The sequence below is a fragment of the Manacus vitellinus genome, unplaced genomic scaffold (assembly GCF_001715985.3).
Source record: "Manacus vitellinus isolate BGI_N305 unplaced genomic scaffold, ASM171598v3 scaffold_19_pilon, whole genome shotgun sequence".
In the NCBI taxonomy this organism is placed as follows: Eukaryota; Metazoa; Chordata; class Aves; order Passeriformes; family Pipridae; genus Manacus; species Manacus vitellinus.
The window spans coordinates 5250952-5274784 of record NW_021939395.1 but is presented as its reverse complement, the minus strand read 5'-3'; the positions used below and the strand labels follow the sequence as shown (position 1 = coordinate 5274784).

The following is a 23833-nucleotide window of genomic DNA, read 5'->3' as shown; positions in this document are numbered from 1 at the left end:
GGAATTTTGAGTGTGGGATACCAAGTCTAGATAATTTAACTGTTACCTTGAAATGTAAAAATGTTGTTTGCAAAAGATTTTTCAATTCAGCAGATGACTGTAAAGCAGCACTTCAAACAGCTTTGCATAGAATATCTATTATTAGTAAACAACTGTGCCTTACAGAATTATTTTGCAACATTTTGCATTAGGTACACTTGAAGTAGGCTTCTGAAAATAGAGCTTCAAACATGTTAAAAGATATTATGTGTGTACATGAAGATACTTTTATGTTTTCTACAAACTTGCATTCCTGTTTTAACAAACAAAAGTAATTTCAGCAGTGACATTCAATATCTGACTCACTTTTATCCTCAGTAAAGGTGACACATTGCAGAACAACAAAGCACGGAGCCAGCCTGGCTTTGGCTATTTCCTGTTTAGTCAGAAATAGCTGCTGAACTTGTGTTTAGCCCCCTCACATCACATCAGCAAACAGCAATCCTCCCTAAACACATCTGTCCAATTGGTCCTGGATGTAAACACTGAAAAGTTCCAGTCCGTGTGACCAGTTCTGAAAAGTTTTATGTATGAAAGAGCAGAACATTTACTGTATTAGGATTGTTAATAGGACTGGATGACCCCCTTCAGACTTTTCCTCTTACACAGATGCTCAGATTTGTCTAGTAAAATTGTGTTGCTTAGTCTTCATTGACTATTGTGCATTACAGCTTTTGTGCTCCTCTCAATGTTTTTTCCTAGGGCCTTTCTACCCACACAAATGGCAAACATTTAGTAAATATTTGTTGAAGGCTTCAAATATAAGCTACCTCTATAACTCAGATTGTTAGCTAAAATAAAAAGGCATAGCCTCTATGCAATCATCAGTTTGACTCCAAGTAAACTGGGGCTCAAAGGAGGTCAAAGTCATAAATAAATTCATAGCTTCAGCCTAAGCTTCAGTCATTAACAAGAGCAGAATAACTGGAAAAAACAGTATTATTTGAGTTTGAATTCCTAAAAAGAAAGTGTTGCCACATGAACTCATCTGCATCAATGGGTAGAAAAAAATAAGAACAATCCTCACCTGAAACAGCCTCCTCCTTATCTCAGGACTTTTATTAGAGAACTCTTTAGAAGTTTTTCCTCTATTTATGTGGTTTCCCCACTCAAAGGGAGACTGAACCATGCCAGGGATTAAAACAGGAAAGATATGGCAGCCCTATTTTGATGAACTAAAACCACTATGCAGCAGTTTATTACTTTTGCAGGAATGTGATTGTCTGTTACTAGTGCTTGGTACCAAAGGACACAAAACTGCCATCAAAATTGCCAGCAGTAGACAGAGACCCAAATCTACATAAGTCAAGGTAAATATAAAAGTAAGTAAAGGTCAATACACAAGTTAAAAGGCATCATTATTTTTTTCCCTGGTGAAATCATAAAGACAAGTGTCCAAAACTACATTTTCCAAGTGTCATTATGTAATGGCTCTCACAACTGCACTTCCACCTCAAATCAAGTGACTTGAGTGTGTTTTATGATTTCTCCTATTTCTTTTCTTTTCAAAGCAAGGGAGAGACGAATCACCATCAGGCCAGACCTGCAGCACTGCCTGCAGGGGCAATAGGTAGGCTATGGTGAACCTCTGTAAGGGCTTTCTGCATTTTTGCAGCTCCAAAGACATTTCCTCTGCCAGCAAAGATTTAAGAAAGCAACTAAATTTTTGCCTTTGCAGAAGAAGAATGACAAAATGACACAAAAAGAGAGGGTAACAGCAGGATAGCATCAATAACAGCAATGCCTTTACCTTTCACATCAGGAGCAGGCAGCAGCACACGTGAGCTCACCATGCAGGGACAGCTACCAGCACTCTGGTGTAAAAATCCTCTAGAATAAGTTGTTATTTTCAGTCTGAGAACAGGACAAACTGCCAGGGCTGCCTATCTTCTGCAAGTTAGGCAGCAAAAACCAGCTCTTTACAGCACCCCAGAAATCCCTGGCCATAGAGCCTTTCTCTGCCTTCTCTTCTGCAAAACATCCCTCTATGTAACCCACTCATCTTTTCAGGCAGGAAGCCTGTTCAATCTGCCAGCTGGGAATGAGACCATAGCTGATTCCCAGCACCTCTGCCATTTTACAGCCTTGGCCAGCTGTTCTTGCAGGGCTTTAAAGACCAGGAAACTCTGCTATCCTGCTCATCATATAAAAAAAGAGGATATGCTTTCATAGTAGGGGAATTACCAGCTCTTGCTGTGCTTGGCCAAGCAGTGTGCTGGGAGAGCACACAACCCAAATCCTTGGTAAGGCATTTCCTTCATACCAAAGCAAGGTGAGAAGAGAGAAGTGGAAACTGTCAGAAATTATCTGAATCAGGCATACAGCATTACCTTTATGCAATGTGACTTTGCCTCAGACTGAAATAGGGCACAGCTGAATTTGTAAATAGCTCAGTATTCACCCCTCTGTCCTTGTGTAAATTAAAACAGGAACCTTTTGAAAGACAATTCTGATGTCATCTGCAATCTTTTCTGGAGGCTCCATGTGGAGCTACCTCGGCAGGTGACTGAGATCTTACCAACTCTCTTACCATGAAACATGTTGGTGATGAAGGTAACTTGTAGCCAGTGGTGAGATATGGTGACATTGAAATAAGGATGTATCTACAGAACAGACTTTTGTAGATACTTCTGTAAGGATTCTGCAATACAAGAGCATGATTTGGTGGCGATTTAAAAGTTAAAATAGACGGTGAATCTTTATTTGCTTTCTTATCTTTTAGAAAGCTTTCTTTTGAAGTGGAATACTATATTAGTCATTCTGGCTTCAACTATGACAGAAACTAATCTGGGCATCTGCAGTGCTCACTATTAGCTGCTTTTATGATCTCGTGGATGTTTTTTGAGTTGATCATTAATTACAAAACATTGCAGTATAAATAGGTATGTATTTCTTGGAAAATGGATGCAGTCACTATTCCTGTTTTTGCTACTGTCCAGCTGCCAGCCATGTGTAGGTCCTATTTGTACCTACACAGCAGAAGGTACATGTCTCTAGCAGCTTCCCACCCAGAAGAGTGGTTTTGTTGAGAAAATGTTGCCCAAGCTCCCCTGCTGAACATCATTTATTTTATTGTTATTTGATTTTCCCACGTCACTCATGTCCTTGTTTTGCCACCTGCTCTCCCTCATTCAGCACATAATTTATAAAACTCCATAAGAAGGATGGAGACAATCTTCTTGTTACTGTTCTGTACAATATGAAGACAAAGTGATCTTGGGCACAATAGGAATGAAGCCATAGGATGGTATCAGTGATGACATTCCTCATCCTAATTTCAAATTAGATCTAGAAAAAAAAATCCAACTGATTTGGTAACATTGAGATTCCTGGGTAGTTTAAAATGTGCCCATTTGTATTTGCAGTGTAAATAGTCACTGCAAAGAACAAATGGTATCTTGAATTTAGCAAAGGAGGGGGGATCAGAAGGCTGCTGCTCCTGTTTAAGTCATTTGGATTTTTGCCACTGGTACAACAGGGCTGAGATTTCATTCTGGAATCTAAATGTGAATTACCAACTCTATGCCAGAGGGGAAGCCACACATCCTTTTCTGTCTTGGTAGGCTCAATTGCAAAAATAGGTAAAAGCAAGACCATGCAAAAATCACACTGCCTCAACAGTGAGATTTCCTGGGTAAAAAATGACTCTCCATTTGCTACACAACTACTTAGCAGTGATGTGTCATGACTGATTTTGGTGCAGATGTAAAAGAGGGCAGAGAAATGGATCTAATGCATTTTTCAAAAAAACAGGACTTCCAAGTTTCCACTCAGGCACCATGAGGTGCCAGGTTTCTGCTGACCGTGCTTAACAAACATGTTCTCTTTGCATTTGTCTGTGCCACACCATGAACACTTTAAGTAATTCTAAACTTTATCTTGATAGTTATTTGTCTTTTTCTCATTCATACTCTGACTTATGTATGATTTATAATGTTTTTACTGGGAAAGCTTCATAGGGAAGTAAGCTTTCCCTTGTGAGGCTTCGTACATTACCATTTGGAAGCATCTTTTTACTTTTACTATAGTAATATTTCCTACATCGATTTTCAACTTCGTCATTACTGGAAATTGTCTAGGTAATAATTCTAAAGAGCTGCTGGTATTTCATGCAAAAGCCTGACAAACATTCCATTAAAAATTGTACTGGTGATAATTCATCAAAAGGCACATTTTTCTAATCCCTTTCTTTTATTACAGACTTTGCCACCTGAAGTTACACACTTAATTTCTAAATACATGATTGGCCCCAGTTCCTCTTGATTGTATTTTCCCCAGAGAAGATGCTGAGTCAAACAGAGATAAAGCAACTTCTAACATAACTAGTCATTCATTGTGCTCAACCCAAGATAAAGAGGCCTGAGTTGCAACAATCTTTGAAGCTTTCTTTTTATCAGGATCCTGTAAAAAGCTCCCATTGAGACTTCCCAAAAAGGGAAAAGAAATAGCAGTCTTATTGGTACCAATACAAGATCATCAGACACAGCTTATGTAATGCAAGGAGCAAAAATGAGATGGCAAAAATGAGGAGCATAATTTTCACTTAATTAAAGACCTTTTTTTCAGACATTTTCTACTCAAAGTTACCCTTATTATTATTATTTGTTTTCAGTCACCATTCGCATACTAGTCATAAAGTATTCAACTTTTAATCTCTATATATTTTTACCTACCTATTACTTACATAGGTACAACAAATTAGCTACATTTTAATTCAGTTCTTTCATTAGCACATTGAGTTTAAACAGAAAGCATTCAGATTACATGGATTAATTAGATGTTTTATTAAAAAAAACAGGAAAATGAGTTGCCGAGTATAATATAAAACACAGCAGGCTTTGACTTTCTGCCTGGAAGCTGTTTAAAAAAATAATAATAATTAAGAAGGAAATGAAGAGTACACTGTATTCTATGCATAAATCAGAGATATTAAAGGCAAATATTTGCTTTTAGATTATGATGAACTCAGATTTACACAAAAAATGGACTTGAGATGTTAATTTAGCTAAATATGAGCTCTAATCAGTCATTCCTCCTGCATCATCTTCCATGGCTATGCATAATAATAGTAGAGGTGCTCGTACTGTAACACAACCTTTCACTGTAAGCTGGAGCCTGAGGATGTTTTCTCCCCTTATCCTTGAATCCCCTTTGCACAGCCCTAAGCCCCATCACACATTTAGAAGGAACAGTTCAAAAACTAGATGGAGTATAATAAATTAATCTGGACTTAGTGGGTGGATAAAAGGTCCAGCAGGGGTTTGTTACAGACCCTGGGGACAAGAAGAGAGAGAAAAATGGAATATTGCACAATGACATTAGTAAGGCAAACAGAGATAATACTCTGTGTGCACGCCTGTGTGCATGTGTCTGTGTGTCTACAGAGTGCTGGGGGAAGGGTGGCATCAGTATTCTCAGCCTTGAATCATCTTAATGTAATAAAGATTGAATACTGCCAGCCTACTTCCAGGGATGCAAGGAAGGAATGTTTCTACATCTGTCCTTAAATTATCACACAAAACCAAATCACAGACACAAGAACTCCACAGTAAAAAGCAAACAATGTTAGCAAGTCTCCATTCTGAACACTCTAACTCAGGAATTTGAAACCATTGTTCTCTGACCAGAGTTACCCAGAGAAGGAAGGTGTGCACAGCCTGCATCAAGTTATTATGGTACAACTTTTTAACAGGACATGCAAGAACGAATTCTCCCCCTTTTGAAAAACAGATAAGCACAAGTGTGAAGCACCAGAAACCATGTTTGTTCTTATATGTACTCTTAAATATAGTAGCAGTGCCATTTCAATTTTGAGAGCCAAGGTGGCAGCTGCACTGTGTTTAGCCAGCATTCCCACCTTTCCAAAACTAAATGACTGACAGTAAAAGTGCTTGTGTCCTGCCCACAGTCTGTGAAAGGGGTTCTCCGTTTCACACAGACTCAGACTTCCTACATGCTATGAACCACCTTGAGGTAGGACATAAAAGTGTATAATTTCATAAAGGAAACATTGCAGAATGCAGAGAAACACACAGCAAAACAGAGTGCAAGGAAAGACAGAGGGGGTTCAAATGGATTGAGAATTGCCTTGTCAGAAGCCTATGAATTGACAGGTTTGGGAAAGTAATTTCTGGTCATCCGTTTGAAATTTGTACCTAAAATACAAAAGGTATGAATGAAATGTTCCTGTCTTGAATATACATTCATCAAAACTTGACATACAATATGCACTTTGAAAGTGAAATGAAACAAAACTAATGTAATTGTAAAATATGCCTAAATAGCAGCTGCTCCTCATTCCCTTTTTCCTCACCTACCATATGCAAGGGCTTGCCACAGCTCATGCAACTTGGGTCATTACACATTATATCAAAGAATATAGATGTCAGTGCTTCCCATTTTACTTTTTCAGCAGGATTCTGAATATCTTCAGATATACACAAGAAGAGGGAGATGTGTATTGGGAGCTTCACCCTCTGCTGCACAAGGGCCTAAGAAAACCTAGGTTAAAGTGCATTCTACTACTGCTTGCAATGACCAGAACCATCCCTCTATCAGCTCTCTGAGAGCTGTTGAGGAAAAGTGGGGACTTGGAGAAGCCCCTCTTAGACATCACTCATATTTCCCCCATATCCATTCTTTTCTAGCACGACTCTACTAACATAGTAGACTTTTGGTTTTTTGAAGGGGAATTTCCAAGTTTGAGCCTAGCTTTAGTTTGAAAACATTTTTTTTTTACGTGTTCTCTCAAAAACTGCATCTGCAATGAAGTCTTTGGAGTGCAAGAATTATATGTGGTTACTGGCTTAAATCTCTGCTGGATTCCCAACGGTCTATTTTTATCTCATGATCTCAGAGCAATTTGTGATGTTGCACAACATCCAACAGTTCTGATGCAAAGAAATGGCAGCAATGCAGTTTTTCAAGTTAAAAATCTGGACATGATGCTGGATTGGTGATATCTGGCTGGCTGAAGATTTATGAAACAAACAGCTAAAGAAGAGCAAAGGATGTTAACCAGAAAGGTGTGTTAGCAACAGACTCAAATTAACACTTGGATTTAGAAGAGAGAGCTAAAATTTAAAACAAGCCCAAGGTTATCAAGTCTTTAGCAATATCTCAGATATAATAAAAAATAAGAAGATATGTAATTAACTGGACAGTGAGGAACAGCTCCAGAACTTGCAGAGAGAGTTCATTTTGAAGTCATAGCAACTTTTTTCATGTTGGGGCTGCATCTGACTGTTGCCAGAAGGTACTCAATGCTGAGTATCTCTATTCCTGCATAACTCCTATTCATAAAACAGAAAAAGAACACAAATAATGTTCTTCTTTTCATTTGTTTGTACGTATGTTTTAGATAAAGCTGTTCTGATGGCTTAAGACTCTTTGTTCAGATTGCACAAGCTATTTGGTGCCAGAGTTATTTAAATCCTGGGAAGAAGTACTACAATAGATAGAAATGATGTATGAATAGTACATAAATGATGATAATGGAAGGGCTGATTTAATAAATGGAAACTTTAAGCTGAAAGCATGAATGAGAAGGCACTGGATCTACAGCTCTACTGATGCAGAACGTGGGGTCATGAAGAACCGAGGAGAAATGCTGCACATTGCCCTGCCAGGATTTATCCCATGCTCTGAAAACTTGGACACGTTGTTGGGTAAGCTACTGGAGCTGCCACCCTGCAGATGATACCTAAAGCTGACAACCTAATCATCTGTGGCACATTTTGTAAAGGACAAGGAATTAGCTATAGTGAAGTGGCCTCACTTCAGCCTGCATAATTACATCCTGCACATCTATGATTCCTTTGCTGTTTCTTAGAGGGGGAAAAAAAAAGAACATATTCTTCCCTTGCTGTAAGCCTTTTGCCTAGAAAATCTCAGATATAGCTGCAGTCATCTCGTGCTTAAGTCTGATATCAAACTGTTAAATTTGCAATGTACTTTGAGATCATTTATTCTAAACCTTAAGATTATTACTGCAGACATCTCCAAGGACTACATAATCCACACTGTATGTTCCAATAATGAGGCACGAAAGAGTAAACCGAGAATTTGGTTTCTGATTCCTCCCCCTTCTTTGCCCTGCCCATTTCTGTGCTTTGAAAACAGAAGCCATAATGCTGTCGGAACATTTTTTTTAGTGGTTTAATAAACATGACATGTTTGCACTTGCTTTGCATTTTAATAGCAATGCAGTGGCAATAAGACACTTCCACAAACACAGTGCATGCAATTACATAGGGTTTTAAGTGCTAACTTTGTGTCAGGCATATATATACACGTTTTAAAACTCTTTTGTTCGAAGCCTAAAAATCCTCAGTTTTCTCTCTTCCCTGTTATGGCCACCTGACTGCCTTTCAGGTGGAGTTCCATGGGCACACACCACTTGGAGTAATTAGGAGCTGTATCTTTGTGGCTGTATCACTGCCACATCACCACTCCAGTGGAAACTTTTTAATGGCACCTGAGGAGTACCTATGGAAGTGGCCATGTTGCTGATCTGACAGTTTTTAATTTTTCCTTTTTCTTCCTTGAAGGCAGTTCCAATATGAGGGATGGTGGTAGTGACCACTGATAGCTTCAGTTCTAAGAGCAAGAATGGCCAAGTGTTGCTAACACACTTTGAAGTCCCAAAGTACTGCAGTGGTCTGTCTAGGGTTTTGGTTTGACCCATTTTAAATACCTTGTGCCTATTACAGGAGTAGACCTTCATTAACCTGCCCTGAAGTTCTTAAAAATTAAATTAAATCTCACTAGAAAAGATTCAAGTAGTAAGAGTGGTAGTTTTAGTTCTAAGGGATATAACTTGTTCTGTGTTAGTGCTTCTGATTTTGGGCCATCACCCCTCTCTCTCTCTTGCCAGGCTCAGGGTGACATTTCACTCATTTTTATTCAAAGGTAAATTGCATGACCAGGAATGAAATTAATTCCAGGGTCTGACTCAAAGTACATTGTAATAAACAAAAGGGCTGATATTATCTTTAGTGGAGTACCTACAACGTTTAGTAGAGCACTAAAGTTAACACAAGCCATAATATGCACATAGTTTTAAAGAAAATGCTTTACTATTCTTTACCATAACGACAATATTGAATTTGTCTATGTTTATGCTAAACAGCATAACTTCCTTTTATGTTTCAGATATTAATATTCATACATTTACAGTGTAACACTGTACTCTGCTTTTGCATTAGGTTCAGCTAGATTGTTACCCTGACAAACATTATTAAAGATTTTTTACTTACAAACTCAAGAGACTCCAATCGGAATTTTTCTGCTACCCACATTCACTGGTGTAGGGATTATAGGCTTGAGCAACTTACATTGTACAATAAACTGCCAAATGAGATGAGGTAAAACAGTAACTCCACAGAAGGATCTAATTCAGAGTACTTACTGTGTGCTAGTATTAGTCAGTGATTAGGTTATTAAATCCTCTCTAATTATTATTTGAAGCTTTTCATAAATAGCTTTTTGCAAAATGGATCTTATCTAAAAATTTAATTTATTGGATGTTTACAGGCTTAAAAAAGTGATTTTATGATATAAACCCAGAATTACTTCCTTTTTAAATAAACCCAACTGGTGCTGTAATTGAGATGAGCACGCTATTTTTTTCATGCAATAATCTGATATGGGACTTTCCTTTCTCAAGAGACTTGCTTGATCTGCTCTTTATAGACATTCAGTCTCTGTAAATATGCTTTTGGTTTCTTTATCAGTAATAGTATTAGACCTGAATGCTTTAGTATACAGTATAATGGGATATTAAAGGGCTTTCTGTATATGTTTTAGACAAGCCAGTCTAATAGAAAGAAATGAACACATGAAGGATATTCTTTACAAGTAGATAGTACCATTTATAAGGATTTTCTTCTACCATTTAGTTATTACATTTTGAGAGAAAATCACATTGCTTTCTTTGCCTTTTTTTTTCTCTGTCATTGTTTGCCTTTTCTTCCTGCTTGTACTTTGCTACCAAACCATCTGACTATCTGTGTTGCCATGGGAAGGACTGTAATGCCATAAATTCAGAGAAGAGAAGTTCCTGTGTTCATTTTTTTTTCCATTTTATTCTTACACAATCACTAGCACAGATTAGCTGCTCTCATAAGGGTGTACTGGCACTAGAGCAGGATTGTAAAATATTCCATTTTGGAAAAGATACAGCAAAAACATTCTACATGTTTCACAGAATGGCACCAACCTACACAAGCAAAAGTCAATGCTTCCTAACTTGTAGATACCTGACTGTTCCAGAACTGAGCCAAATTATAGGCAGTTATCCATCTAGTCTTACAGTATGTGAATTCCAGAAATGCAAAAAAATGGAGGGAAAAACGTGTTAAATCACAAAAAAACCATGCTGGATGCCTTAGGGGATTTGCCATACAATTCAGGGATTTTAATTTTCAAACTACTGGCTAAACCACCACAGGCAAATAGTGACTGAAATTTGCCACCTTCTAAAATCTGTAAAGAGTGGCCCATCTAGAAGGACCTGTGGCTTCAGCTGAGTTGGCAGTGCCAGCTCTTCCCATTACAGAAAGGAGCTTCCTTGACTGGCACCAGTGCAGGTGCTCGCTTAGTGGGATGCATGGAAAGGCACAGGCCAAAACATCTACCAAGAGCAGGTCCTCCAAGTACCATAGTACAAATAACAGACCCAGGTTTGTTCTACAGACAACTCATTCAGCCACAAACTAAATGTCTTTGGACAGCAGCCCCCAAAAGTCACACTATCACAGTAGATGTACCACTTGGGGACAGCAGAGGCAGAATCACACACTGTAAATGCAATCAAACTTCCTCATGAAAACCCAGAAGTACCTTTACACATCAGAGCAGGGTCCCCTACGTGCTGCTCACTGCAAGTGCTGGTCAGCATCATCCACATTACCTGCAGTTACCATTCAGAATCAAGACTGGGGGCTCAGCCTCAGTTCCTCAGGATACAGTTCCAAAGCTCCAAACAGGCAAAATGAAGACCCTAGGTGGTAATTTGTAGTGAACATAACCTAGTACTACCTCTGCCATTGTATTAATCATCCATTGCTGACATGGAAACAACTTATTTTGACAAATAAACAACAGAAGTGTGATTCAGAAGACACAGGAAGCAGATGTGCAAAGCTCAGGAAGCCAAGTGTAAAGACTCACCGTCCTGTCTGCAACCACACACTAATCTCATGTTTGGCTGATGGCTGTGGCTGAGCTGCTCTGTTCAATATTTTGTATGTTGATTGGCTTGTTATTCACTTCTGCCTCTGCTGGAAGCCAGACTAACCTGTGGGGGAAGTGTGGAAAACAATTACAGTATATTGAAATGGTCATACAAGTACAGCACACTGCAACACTTTACATAATTTATTAGGTGTTACTACACGCACTGGCACTCACATGACAAAGGTTTTAACGAGACCGACAAATAGGACAACATCTGCATTCCTGTGAGAACATCTGAGATGAAAATTTAACATTAAACCAAAACTGCACTTACTACAGTGCAAACACTGCAATCAAGTGGTCTGCCTTGACTTGCAATGCATTATGTTAACACAGTATGGTTGCCAGAGTAAAATACAAATGTTCATTACAGCAGCAATTAATTGCTTGCTATTTTTGAAAATTAACAGTTAATATACTTTTCCAAATCAATCCAATCCAGTGTTACTCTGAATTTTCATGCATCATTTCTTTATTTTCGTCCCTATTGTGCACACAAGGTCAATTAACTGGTAAATATAATTATTTTACAAACATAGCAAGTGGCAGCTTATTATAAATAACAACTTATTTGCATATTTCCTTGTTTCTGAAGAGAACAGCAATGTTACGGGTCTGAAAATCTTTGCAACTCTAATACAGTGAGATATTGTTTTTAAGTAAATCTTCTATTTAAGTAAGTAGCCTAGTAAATATGCCATTTCTTAGATTAAAATCAGCAAGTAGAAGCTGGGTTGCAGATTTCAGAACTTGCCTCATTTGCATCTTGAAAATGGAATGGAACTGAAACCTTTCAAGCTTTATTGTTCAACTCCACAATTCTGTTGCTCTTTGTAAATGAAACGGAAAAGAGATGTATGTGAATATATCACACACTTCAGCCTAAATGAGCTTTTCAAATTTTAAATGAATATCATTGTTTGTAGTCACCTTCACAGTATTCCTGAAGTTGAAGCTGTGAGCTGAATTCTGACTGAATTTTGTGAAAGATTTGGGAAAACATGACTCACAAGATTTTAATACTGGCAGACAAAGACCCCTTTCTGACTCTATTTTTGATTTCCAGGGTCTCTTTAAATAAAGAAGATATTCAAGACCGAGGGACAACAGAGAACAGCTGCAAGGATGATTTCTTCTAAAAGGAGAAATCAAAGGACAGCACTCCTCATGTGCACTATATATGGCAATCTCTTTGTCTGAATATCGAAGAACTGGTTGGTACTCGCATGCTGTGCTGAAACTGCGTGGCTGTAGAGGTTTTCCTAGACATATTTCTTGATGACAACTGCATGCTGTTGGATTTGTTTCAGTGACTGTGAATCTGTGAGCCATGCATATTGCGTTCCATTTGCCACTTCGCAAGAAAACAATATTTAGTGAGCTTATGGCGAGCAGAACACCTCATTTGTGCTGATTGGGGTAGATGGGGTGATTTGTAGATTCACACACGCTGAGCTTCAGGCACTCCGAGAAAAACTCCATTGGGCGAAGTCGAGATTTATGCCCCAGCCCCAGTACAATTCATGTGTTGGGGGGCTCCTACTGAGACCTACCAATGGGAGCTGACAGCTGCGTACAGTGCACTGGAAACATTTTAAAGCTTGCTGTAAAGAAAATAGAGCAGTCTACGCCTAGCAGGGAGGAAAATCGATGAGTCGGCACTTGGCAGTGGTGACCAGCAGGAGGATGCTTCTGATGAATGCTGAGTCATTGATTTCCCTCCCTGATCAGCAGCAGCTGCTCCATTCACACTGCAGAAAGCCTTCTCGCCACGACCACATGTGTCAGCAGGCTTTATTGTCATTAAAGCAAGAGGTATTAGCTGACAAGACATCCAATTTATGTATTTTTGGTTTCGGTAGCTCTAGCTCACAATTTCAAAGTTGCTTCTCAGCTAGGGCACCTAAAAGGACATACGTATCAAGGCAGGAGATCCAATAGCACAAGCAGCTTCACAGGTACAAACAGTATTTGCGTGACAGATGTGTGAATGTCGCCCCAGCCTTCGGTTTCTTTTCTCACCAGGAGGCACATATTTCATAAACTCAGAGCACAGTTGAGCAAAGAAGTTAAGACATCATCTGAGAAGGTAGGCTTCAAGTCAGCACAACACTTATGGAGGAGAGCTCACATGTTTAAATTTAAACATACGTGTAAATATTCAGATGAACTGGGCTCTGCTCATGTGCCCTGCCTCCAGTGTGTGTGATGTACCATGGTATAGCTGAAGACCAAAGCATAACTGTAGTTTGTAATTTTATGACAATAAAAAAGTAACAGGTAAAACAGGTGAGACTACACTGAATGACTACAATAAAAGTACAGTTGGAGCAGGTTATTACAAATCTCAGCATTTGATGAGGATGTATATATTTCTCAACATGTTCTAGCCTTTATGTTGTTTACATTACCATAATTATTACTTAATGTGTCTGTATATCTGCTTGAACTGATCTTTGAGGAAGCAGTTTACAGAAAGAGAAAAAAGAAGAGAAGGGACTGTCATGAGATAAATGCTGTTTCTCAGGATTAAAATTGACTGAAGTACACTATTTATAGTCAGGCACTTCACTGCTAGTAGCAATGCTGAGCCTGTTCATTTCAGGTTCCATTCATCGCAGAATATGCATGACTCTGCCTCAAAAACACTCACAGAAAAAGTCATAGGTCAGGCTTCTGTGCTTGAATTGGTATTTCAGCAAAAGCTCACGTGGCCAGCCACAAAAAACATTTTCCCTCAACTCTACGGGTGTTTGTCCTTCGAAAAAGAGCCTCTTCACCACAGTGACAGGCATGGATTCAGGAGAGTCCATAACTGGCAAGCTGCATTTTCCTAGTTAATTCAGCTGCAGATTGAAAATTGCTCTTTTATAGCTGGCTCCCCTCTTTCAGGAGGCACAAGTCCACTTAAATTCTTTTGCTTTTTAAAGGGATCTCATCTCCCAGCTTCAGTGAGTCCTTGTTAGAGCCGCATCAAACTCAGTGATTTTGGGTCACGACGATTTTGGAAAAGTGTACTGTCAGCTACAACATCCACTCAGGTTGTAGGGTTTGTGACTTTAGGAACTCTAAAATTTAAGATAAACATCACTGCCAGCCCATTTCCTTCGCCTTATCTCCCTACATTTCTGAAAGCCCTCCTCCATTCTGCTATGCCTGCGGGCAGCTGAGGAGGCTCCTCCTCGTAGGAGCAGTTGCATTAGCACAGAAGCTTTCAAGGATAACTGCTGCTCCTCGGGGAGCCCCAGGAATAGGAACAGGCAAGAGTGCTCTCATTCTTTTATTCCTTCGCACATCTGGGGTCTGAAGTATCTTAGACTGTGCTAAAAATCTGCTAACTTAAGAAACAAGTCTTTGAAATCAGATTGTCAGCTACAGTGCAGGTAATGAGCCGTGTAACTTCTTAAGTCACACACATATCACTTTCTTTAAAATTGTTGACCGAGGGTATGAAAAGCACAAAACAGAAATAGCAGATGAACTCAAAAGTATAATGTGACCCTGCCTCATGTCTGAATTTCTTTGCTATGATCCACATGGACAGAAATGACTTGCACATTAACAGTTGCCACTGATGCAAGTAGCAGTGTTCTTGAAATTCTCCATTTAATTTCCTGATGATTTTAATAAAATACTAACTTTGCAAGCTGAAGGCCAGGTTCTGGTACTGACTGATGACAAGGTGACATGGAGTAGAAGAGAGATCAAATGAAAAATAAAGAATGTGACAGATCCTAAATAATTTCATTACTGACTGAAAGCTAAGGAACACTGTACTCAGGACCAAATTCAGAGAAAATAGAATACTTAGTATGTAAAATGTTTTAAACTTCTATAAAACTGATCAGGAGGGGATATGCTACCCATAAATAATGAATTTCCAATACAAATGACGCACATTGGGACACATAGTCCAAGTTTTGGAGAACAAGAAGTTTCATTAAAGAGATGTTCCAATGAACAAGATCCTGCTATGTTTAGATCATATCTACCTAATAAAATTAAAGATTTAGACATAATTAATATAGATCCAGACATTTACCTAATTAAAATGAACTGGGTAGAAAGAATTGATTATACATTTCCCTATGAATGAAAATAAACATACAAATTACTGTTCATCAAAAGATAATGTGTAACTCTAATGCTTTGATGATAGAAATCTCACATTATTTTTAATGTAAGATCGCTACTGATTAGAAAAAATGTATATGATTACAATTAGTCAGTCAGATTGTCTAAATCAGCATATGAGTTGATGGAGCTATGACAATTTACAATATCTGAGAATCTGCTCCTTATCTTGAACCAATGAGGAGCATAGAATCAACATTTGTAAAGAGGAATGCTTCCTTAGACACACTATAAACCAAAACCTTTTTCAGATGAAAAATGAAAACCAATGACAACACTGCAAAGACTGTCACCATCACCAGTACTCAAACAGCCTCAGTTTATGTAAAAGAAGAAAATTTACCTGAAAATAATGAATTTAAAAAAGGGTTTCCATAATGATGTGAAATTCTGAGAAGGGGTTTGAAATTTTTCTTGAGCTCTGAAATCAGATAAAATCCTTGAAAACAGACTTTGTTTCAATATTTTTTAAGGTATTTTATATGAGCAATAATAGAAAACTGTCTCTTACACAGTGTCCTGTGTGGTGATGGAAAGCCTAGCTGTGATGTAACTGTTCCAGCATTCTGTCTTAGACAGACAACATACTGGAGGATGTTGCTTATTTACCAGAAGGACCTGAATTACCATGAATATGGTTGTATGGTAAAAAAAAAAAAAAAAAAAAAAAAAAAAAAACCTGATTAAAAAAAAAAAAAGAAACAAAACCTGATTTTAGTGGTTTTCAAACCTTACTAAAGGCTTTTTTTAATTTGTGGGAGTAGACTGAGGTACTTTCCTGCCAACAGTATGAGTGATAACTTTTGAACCTAGCACTCAGTGGTCAAATTCCAAATTTAGAAGAGGAAAAATTAGTTCACAAACCTTCTGGCATCCCAGTGGATCTGGAATGGCAAACAGGAGAAAACTTGATGCATGAGTTCTCTGAAGAGTAAATATGATGCTTATTGCTGTACCTTTGATATAGTAGCTACTTTTATAAGTAGAAGCAACAAAATAGAAAATGAAAAAATGTCCATGTACCATAATGAGGATACGAGGCTGGCCCTAGATGGAGCAACATTTGGAGTTGTCGTATTTTATTTTGTGTATCCTTTCTGCTACATCCCTGAAAATAAAGCCAGAGTGTTCAAGAACAGCCCCCAACAGGCTGCCTTTTGGACACAGAAGACATCCTTAAAATATATTCCAAAAGCTCTCAAATGTTCAGAGAAACAGCTGTTCAATCTTATGTCATATCACTACACCATTCTTGTTGCAAAAGATAGAGACCTTGCATAATCAACATATTTTCCTGGCGCGGTCTCCTCTCGCTCCCGTTCTCACCCTGCTGACGGAGCTGCTGCATTAGCAGCACTTCTGTTTGACCAAATATGCTGAAGATTATTTTCTAGAATAGACTTTCACAGTCTTCATGACCAGCACATGGTCAAGTGCTGTCAGGAGCCTTCTTTACAGAAGCCATCATTTTACTTTTAACTAAAGACATCTGGTCAATATTTGACCTGTAGATCGGTTTGATGATATGGGGCTAGAAATCTAGCTGATGTAACCCCAGTACAATTATAACATATTCAACAGAGATATGCTGGGTTAACATCAGTAGAAAAGCTGTCCCTAAAAACTACAATATAGGAAGAGACTAAGCAGGTATGCATCTTTTTAAAACTGATTTGAACTTAAAATCTTCGTTTTCCCTAGATTCAACTAGGGAATATTCTAGCCCTTAAGCAAAGCTATTTGAGGCTAATGTCCTAGTGCAGATAAGAACTGAATTTAGCTCAGTGTGCATTCACTGGATATGCTCCATCCTGTAGAAACACCTCTCCCCATTCAGTACAACAAATATGTAGGACAGAGAGCACGCAGTACTATTTCATTTTCGCTCACTTTTTAAAGGCTTCTTCTCAAGCATCTCTTCTCTATAAATGTGTGTGCATGCACATGTTTCTACCCCTCCTCTTTCATTTCTTTTCTCTGTAGGGCACCGAAAGTGCTTTTCAGGTGGGAGGGCAGCAGTGTAAAATTGACTACCATTCGAGTCAATTTGCTTCAGCAGCCATTCCATGTGTAAAGCTTTTTATACAGAAGGAAGCTTTTTAGACCTGAAGACCAAAAAATCTATTCTTTTACAGTCACAAAGTCCCTGTGAAATCAGAGAGGTTTCAAGAGCTCATGCGAGGATAGAATTTGGCATGGAACCTACTGAAAAAAAAAAAGGCCTATTAAGATCTTGCAATCTGTTTTCCCTGGTTTTTCTCATTAGCAGAAGGAAAATAATTTGTTCTAGAGAAGAACGTCTTTACCCAAGAACTTCAAGCAGGTTGTACACAGAAGCACTGAAGCACTTTTCACTGCCTCCTACTGTTTGAAAACAAATGTTAGTGTTATTTTAAAATCAAATAGGGCCTAGAGAAATAAAATTATCTGTCTACTTCCAGCTAATATGTCTCACACTTGATTGACATGGTATTGTCCAGTGATAAGTACCATCCATTTCAGTCTTCTGGTGCTTACTGTTTTTCTGTGACCTTACATAACTTATGCTTAACCCAGTGTTTAATAGGTGATCCACCTTTAAACCTTTAAGGATGCCTGTCAGTTTTACTTTATTTGTTGAGGACTGGTGTTGAGGACAAACATACTCCTTGTTGCTGTTAATCTGGAATGAAGGTCATTCTTGCTGGAAATGTTGTACATAGGAAAACCCAGCAGCCTTCCATGTGGCCAAGAAAACATCAGACCAGTCAGATATTCAGTGTAATAAATAAGTCTTTTTAAAATAAAAAGCCTCACTGGATACTTGGTCAAAAAGGCTTCAAGGCCATAATTTAAAAAAAAAAATCCAAAACCTAGAACCATGCATAACTACAATTAATTTACAATTAATTTCTAATATAATCAAAGAGGTTACTTGGCTTCCAGTCGCTACCCACACTAAGTCACTTCTTATTTACATACCAGATCTTCCATGTTGCTTTCAATAATCCTATTTATAAAGGTGTCTGGCTCCTGTGGCATATTTTCTACCTCAGGAGCCCATAGCCTTGGAACAGTGTTCAGATACAATTTTAATGGAAACTTTTTCAATAAGAAAAAAACCATCCAACCCCTGAATTTGGACACCCACAGCCCCACCAACAAATTTTTATTTTGTTTTCATTGTAAGAAGAGAATTAAATTGTCATTTTGGGACTACCCATGTCTTTGATGATGCAGCTTCCTAGGATCCCAGAAAATAGCTGTCTAGGGTGCCAAGTGAGGAAACTAGTCAGGAAACCAATATGCAACCATTTGTTAATCCCAATCATATAAACCCTGCTCTCAGCTAACTCAGAAAGCTGGCCAAAGAGTAGGCCAACCTGCATCTCCAAAATATGGATCAGTCCTTGGGAGGCTCTGAGACTGTGATTTAAAGCTACCAGTCAGGGTCAGCCCAGGGGTAAGCACGGAAATGAGTCACCTGGAGAGATTTCTAAAGCCTCTCGTAACAGGTCAGAAAATACTACAAAACAGGATAGGAAGGAACTCCAAGAAGAAATGTTGTGCCTACCCCAAGACGTGCTGAACTATACCCTTCTCATTCCAGGCAGGCCCTTTTTCTAACCTCAACATAATGAAAAAAGGTAAAGGTAATTTGTGTTTAACTAGCTTTATTGTCAAAAAAAGCTTTTGCCTAAAGCCTAGGCAACCATTTTGTTTTGCACTTGAATCACTCACTCTCTGTCCTGTCCAAGGTTATTCCCTTTGGCTTTGCATCACGTTTTTCCATATTTGAAGATGGCTATCATGTTTCTTCTCAGTCTTTTAACCTCTAGTCTAAACAACCCCAAACCTTGTAAACTTTTCTCATAGGTCACTATGATGCTCTGTTCTGCTGCATGGGAGACTTAAACCTTAACTTAGCTTAGAACTTTTCACAGCTGTAAACCAGAAGAAATACTTTATTCATTTTGCAGGCTGTGCTCCTGTTTGTAGAACTCAAAATTACTCCACCCCACTTTTTTTAACACTAGTATGGCACTGCCCATTCATGTTCAAGCTGCAGTCAGCTACAGCCCTTGGTTCCTTTCCTATATGACTGTAAATTAGTCAATTGTTTCTCACTGAGTTGATTCCATGAATGATTCTTCTCGTCCAAGCACAGAAACTGGACTTGTCTTTAATTGCATCCTGGGTTTTTTTCATACCATCTTTCTAATTTGCTAAGATCCCTTGGAATTCTAATCATGTTTTCTATACCTGGAGCCTTCAAAGCTTTGTGGCATCTGCAGATTTAAAAACATTCTTTATCTTATCACTGGAGTCACTAATGAAATATTTTAACAGTATCTGGCTCAGGACAGATCCCTGTGGAACCACATTTGATATATCCTTCCCTATTTATAGTAAATCTTTATTCTTTGACTTTGGTTTCCCAGCTCATTTTGCTAAGACTTCACAGTAGATTTTCTTCTACATCTTGTTTTTCCAGCTTCCTTAAGAGAATGTTATGTGAAACAAGAATGCTTTAAAGTATCTCTAAAGTTAAGATTTATAGCTTCAAGAGATATGGGATAGAAACACTGTTCCTAGACTTCTAGTACCTTTGTGCCTGCAAATAGCGCTCCCTGAGTAGTTTTACACCCATGGGGTGTTATTCCTTCACCTGCTCAAACTTTCTCCCAGTGTAAAGAAATCACATCCAAGGGAAAAAAAACATAAACTGATACAGAAATTCATGGAGTCTGGAGTGGTATGAAGTATGGAGATCAAGTTATAGAGGTATGCTGTCTGTGAGCATACTCTCTGAGTGTTCCTTCACACCCTGGAGAAACCTTTTAACTAAAGATCCCTGTTCCCGTCTCATAATTGTGGAGGGATTCTGCAGGTACATGCAACAAAAACTATTACCTCCTAACCAGTTCATCCAATCTAGCCAGTTCCATCAGTTTTAACTCCTTCACCTCTACCAATGCTTGAGAAAGGGAGTATCCAGACCCAGACTTGTGTACTAGCTTGGCCCAGTTAGTTGATCAAAGGAAGGAATGTTGGCCTGAATTTCCTCGGTCATGTGCATTACATTAGTCCCTTATCGTTACTTTGATGTCAGTTTTTGTGGTTTAATTATATACTAAGAAGTATTCTTAGGTAAGCCAGGAAGATCTGTCCTTATGACTCAACCATCCACTTTTTGGCCAGCTGACTGTACATTTAATTAACATCCTAGGCATCAGCTCTGCAGTCCTACCCCAGGCAAATCTCCCATCAAAGTGAATGGGAGTTACTGTCTGTGCAGGGCTGAACACAGAGTCAACAGTACAGCACTACAAGTTTGGGCAAACAGTCAATCTTTATGAACTTTTCAGTAATGCTGTTAAAGTGTTCCTAGCTTAAAATATTCCTTTTAGTTTGAAGAGATTAGTTCTCTCCTTAACTAGTGTGTTTGAGTCATTTGTAAGCAGGATGTTGGCGCAAACATTAAGAGAGGTCTTTTTCATCCAATCCTTTAATTTGTATTCCTTCCTTTGTGTGGGGACATTTGAGCATGGTGGAGGAACCTGATAGATGCAGCATGTGTGTACCACATCAAGTGCACAGAAAAAAAAGTTACTCCTTTGACATAGATAACTGTGCATGAAAAACTCCAGGTTGAAAGATACATTCCGGTCAATGCCCAGAGGCAGCAAACATGAGGGGGTTTAATGTTTGGCAGCAGCCTAACATTTCACCCATTCACCTCAATGGCAAATCCCCTCTTAAGTTAATTAAAAAAAAAAAAAAAAAAAAGTCCATTCTCAATATTCCTGAAGCACTGTCCCAAAATTTCAAATTCTGCTATTGGATTACCTTAGCCAGCAATAGGTACTATGAAATCAATTTAGTGATGGGTCACAACCATTTGGATCTTTTACAACACTGATTTTAAGAGGCAGTATAAGAATACAAATAAATCCATGATACTATTGAAGACTTTGGGAAAAGCTCATTGGGATTTAGGAGAGCTGAATCCCATGCTAACCTCTACCTTTCCTGATCCAATTTGATTTTTCCGTTACCACGGCTGCAGCTTCCTCAATGGTGCTGGATCCCTTTTTAAACTCTCCTCACCTCAACACAACTTTATCCCTCAAAGACTCGTAGACTTCCCACACCAGTCACAGCTCTGCTTTGCTCCTGAGTTGTCTTGGAGACAAGGAGAGGAACAGAGGAACAGCACAGCTTGCCTCAAGCACCGAGTCACTGGTCTGTGGCTGGAGCAGAAAGGCTGTAGCAGCAGACACAACTAATGGTAGGGAGGAATAGAAATGGGTTGAAGACCAGAGAACAGGATATAAGACTTACACTGCAGCATGAGGACAGCACAACAATGCCGTGCATTCAGAATGTCTCATGCACACACAGGTATGGGGATTGTCTGATGTGTTTCTTTTAAGGAGCCAGTGAAATCAGAGTGCAGATCCTGCCAGACTCAGAAATGTAATTTGGATTGAAAGAGTTGGTCATGCTTTGCCTAAGAAGGTAATAAGTTTAGTTCACAGCCACAACAGCCACAAGAAGCAGCAGTAAACTGTTTCTGTGATTCAGGAGACAGCAAAAACTACAAAAAAGAAAAGCAGTGATGGACCAAAAAAATGAGCACTAGAAAAACAAAAGCATTGTATCTCGCATGTCTCCCAGAAAACCTGTTCTTGGGCAGAAATAAGACACTGGTTTATTTTATGGAACAGTAGGCAGGAGAGATTTTTTTTCATACTGAAATGATCAAAGAATAAATTCAGTTTTTAGTTTTCTCTGTATTGTGTTTAATTGGAGGTGGGGAGGTCTGTGGTGATGGGGGAGAATTTAAGAATCTGGTTATCTTTAAAGAAGGTTTTCAACCTCATACTTTCAGCAGTGAACTGTGCTGGCTAGAAATCTATCTTGCACTTGTCACATCTATATTAAATTATCTACTTTTTTCATTTTACAAGGGAAGACGTGAGCAGAACATTACTCAGCTGTCAGGATACAGGACTGTGCTGCTGAGCAGAGTAAAGTGAATATATTCTGCAATGCTGCAAATCTAGCACAAAGGTACCAGTGGAGGGATTTGTGTCACCAGTTTTTACCTACTGTGTTCGTGGAAGGCAGTTTTCAGTAGGCTTTGTTTTGACTGCTTTTTGCTATGATGATATTTAAACCTGATCAATGGCCCTTTCTTCTGCAAAAATAATGTCTCCTGACTACAAGGTTGCAGATAAAGACTGGAAAAATATTTTTAGCTCTCAACAAATACAAACTGACCAGTGTAAATCTACTATGATTACTTGTGCAGATGATCCTTGCCCTAATATCAAAGGGTAATAACGAACAATCCTGCAACTGAGTTTTTAGTATGTTTTTCAGGTATTCTGGCTTATCAGAAACATAGTGGGTTATAAAAGCATTAAGACACACAGTAAGAACATTATACATATCGTATTCATGCTTCCCTAGACTACACATGATAAACTAGAAAGAAGCACACAGAATTTCCTGATAGTTCTCTGCCTGTATCTTGCAAACTGACCCTGTGGTCTTAGACTTTGATGTAATCAATTTTCCCCCTTAGAGGAATAAACACGTAAAAGAAAATCTTATATTCCTTCTTAAATAGTTCCTTGACAATTTTAGACCACAGAGAAATAACAGACTTCCAGGGCACAAAAAATGCCAGAAAGCTGGGCCTGAGTGACTGAACTGTGATCACAGCGGGCAGGCAGGGAATATGCTTGGGGATGGCTAAAAGTGGGATTACAGAAAAGAAAATGCTGAAAACCAAGGTAGTTCCTGTGCTTATCACTTCCTTCCAAAATATTTGCATGTCAGCAGTGCTTTTTATTGCATTTCCCTGTCTGGGTACTGTCAGGGTAGTAACCTGTATCTCTGTGTATGACAAGAAGTTGAATGAGAGCTTTTTTATGAGAGAAAGTTATTGTACAATAAAACCAGAATGTTATAGTACAGCGTGTTAGCAACTTTGCAATGTGTGCATCTACTCAGCATACTGCAGAGGAACTTCCCTTTATGTTTACTACTAGCTGAGAATATCAGAATGGGATGATAATACTATTCAGTCAGTGCTGTCCATATTTGGAGCCTAATATATCACACAGTTCATCATAGAGAAAAATCCCAAGATACAAACAGAAGAATAAAAGAAAAGAAAAAGCAAATTTATTCCACTAAATAAGCAAGTGGCCACAAAGGCAAAATATCAAATATCAACCCTGAGACATTTTCCATAAGAATACAGACAACACAACTCTTAAATATTCTTAACTTTCACCCTGGTGGGTCACTGCACTCAAAGAGCTGGATGTTAGTTGTTTGCCAAGAACATGTTTAATCTAGAATCTGCAGACTCTGTCACCAGAGGTGCAAGAGATGCACACAATGCACTTCCCCAGCTCATTTTCAA

The 23833-nt window shown here is 38.6% G+C and overlaps 1 long non-coding RNA gene across 1 annotated transcript in view; it reads right to left on the bottom strand.

Moving 5' to 3' along the window:
• The window catches only part of LOC108639335, a 127230-nt gene that overhangs the window by 36057 nt on the left and 67340 nt on the right, over positions 1 to 23833 (bottom strand). The window contains exon 2 of the long non-coding RNA XR_001920393.1: positions 11212 to 11338. This is a non-coding gene — a long non-coding RNA (uncharacterized LOC108639335). The remainder of the gene's footprint in view (positions 1 to 11211; positions 11339 to 23833) is intronic.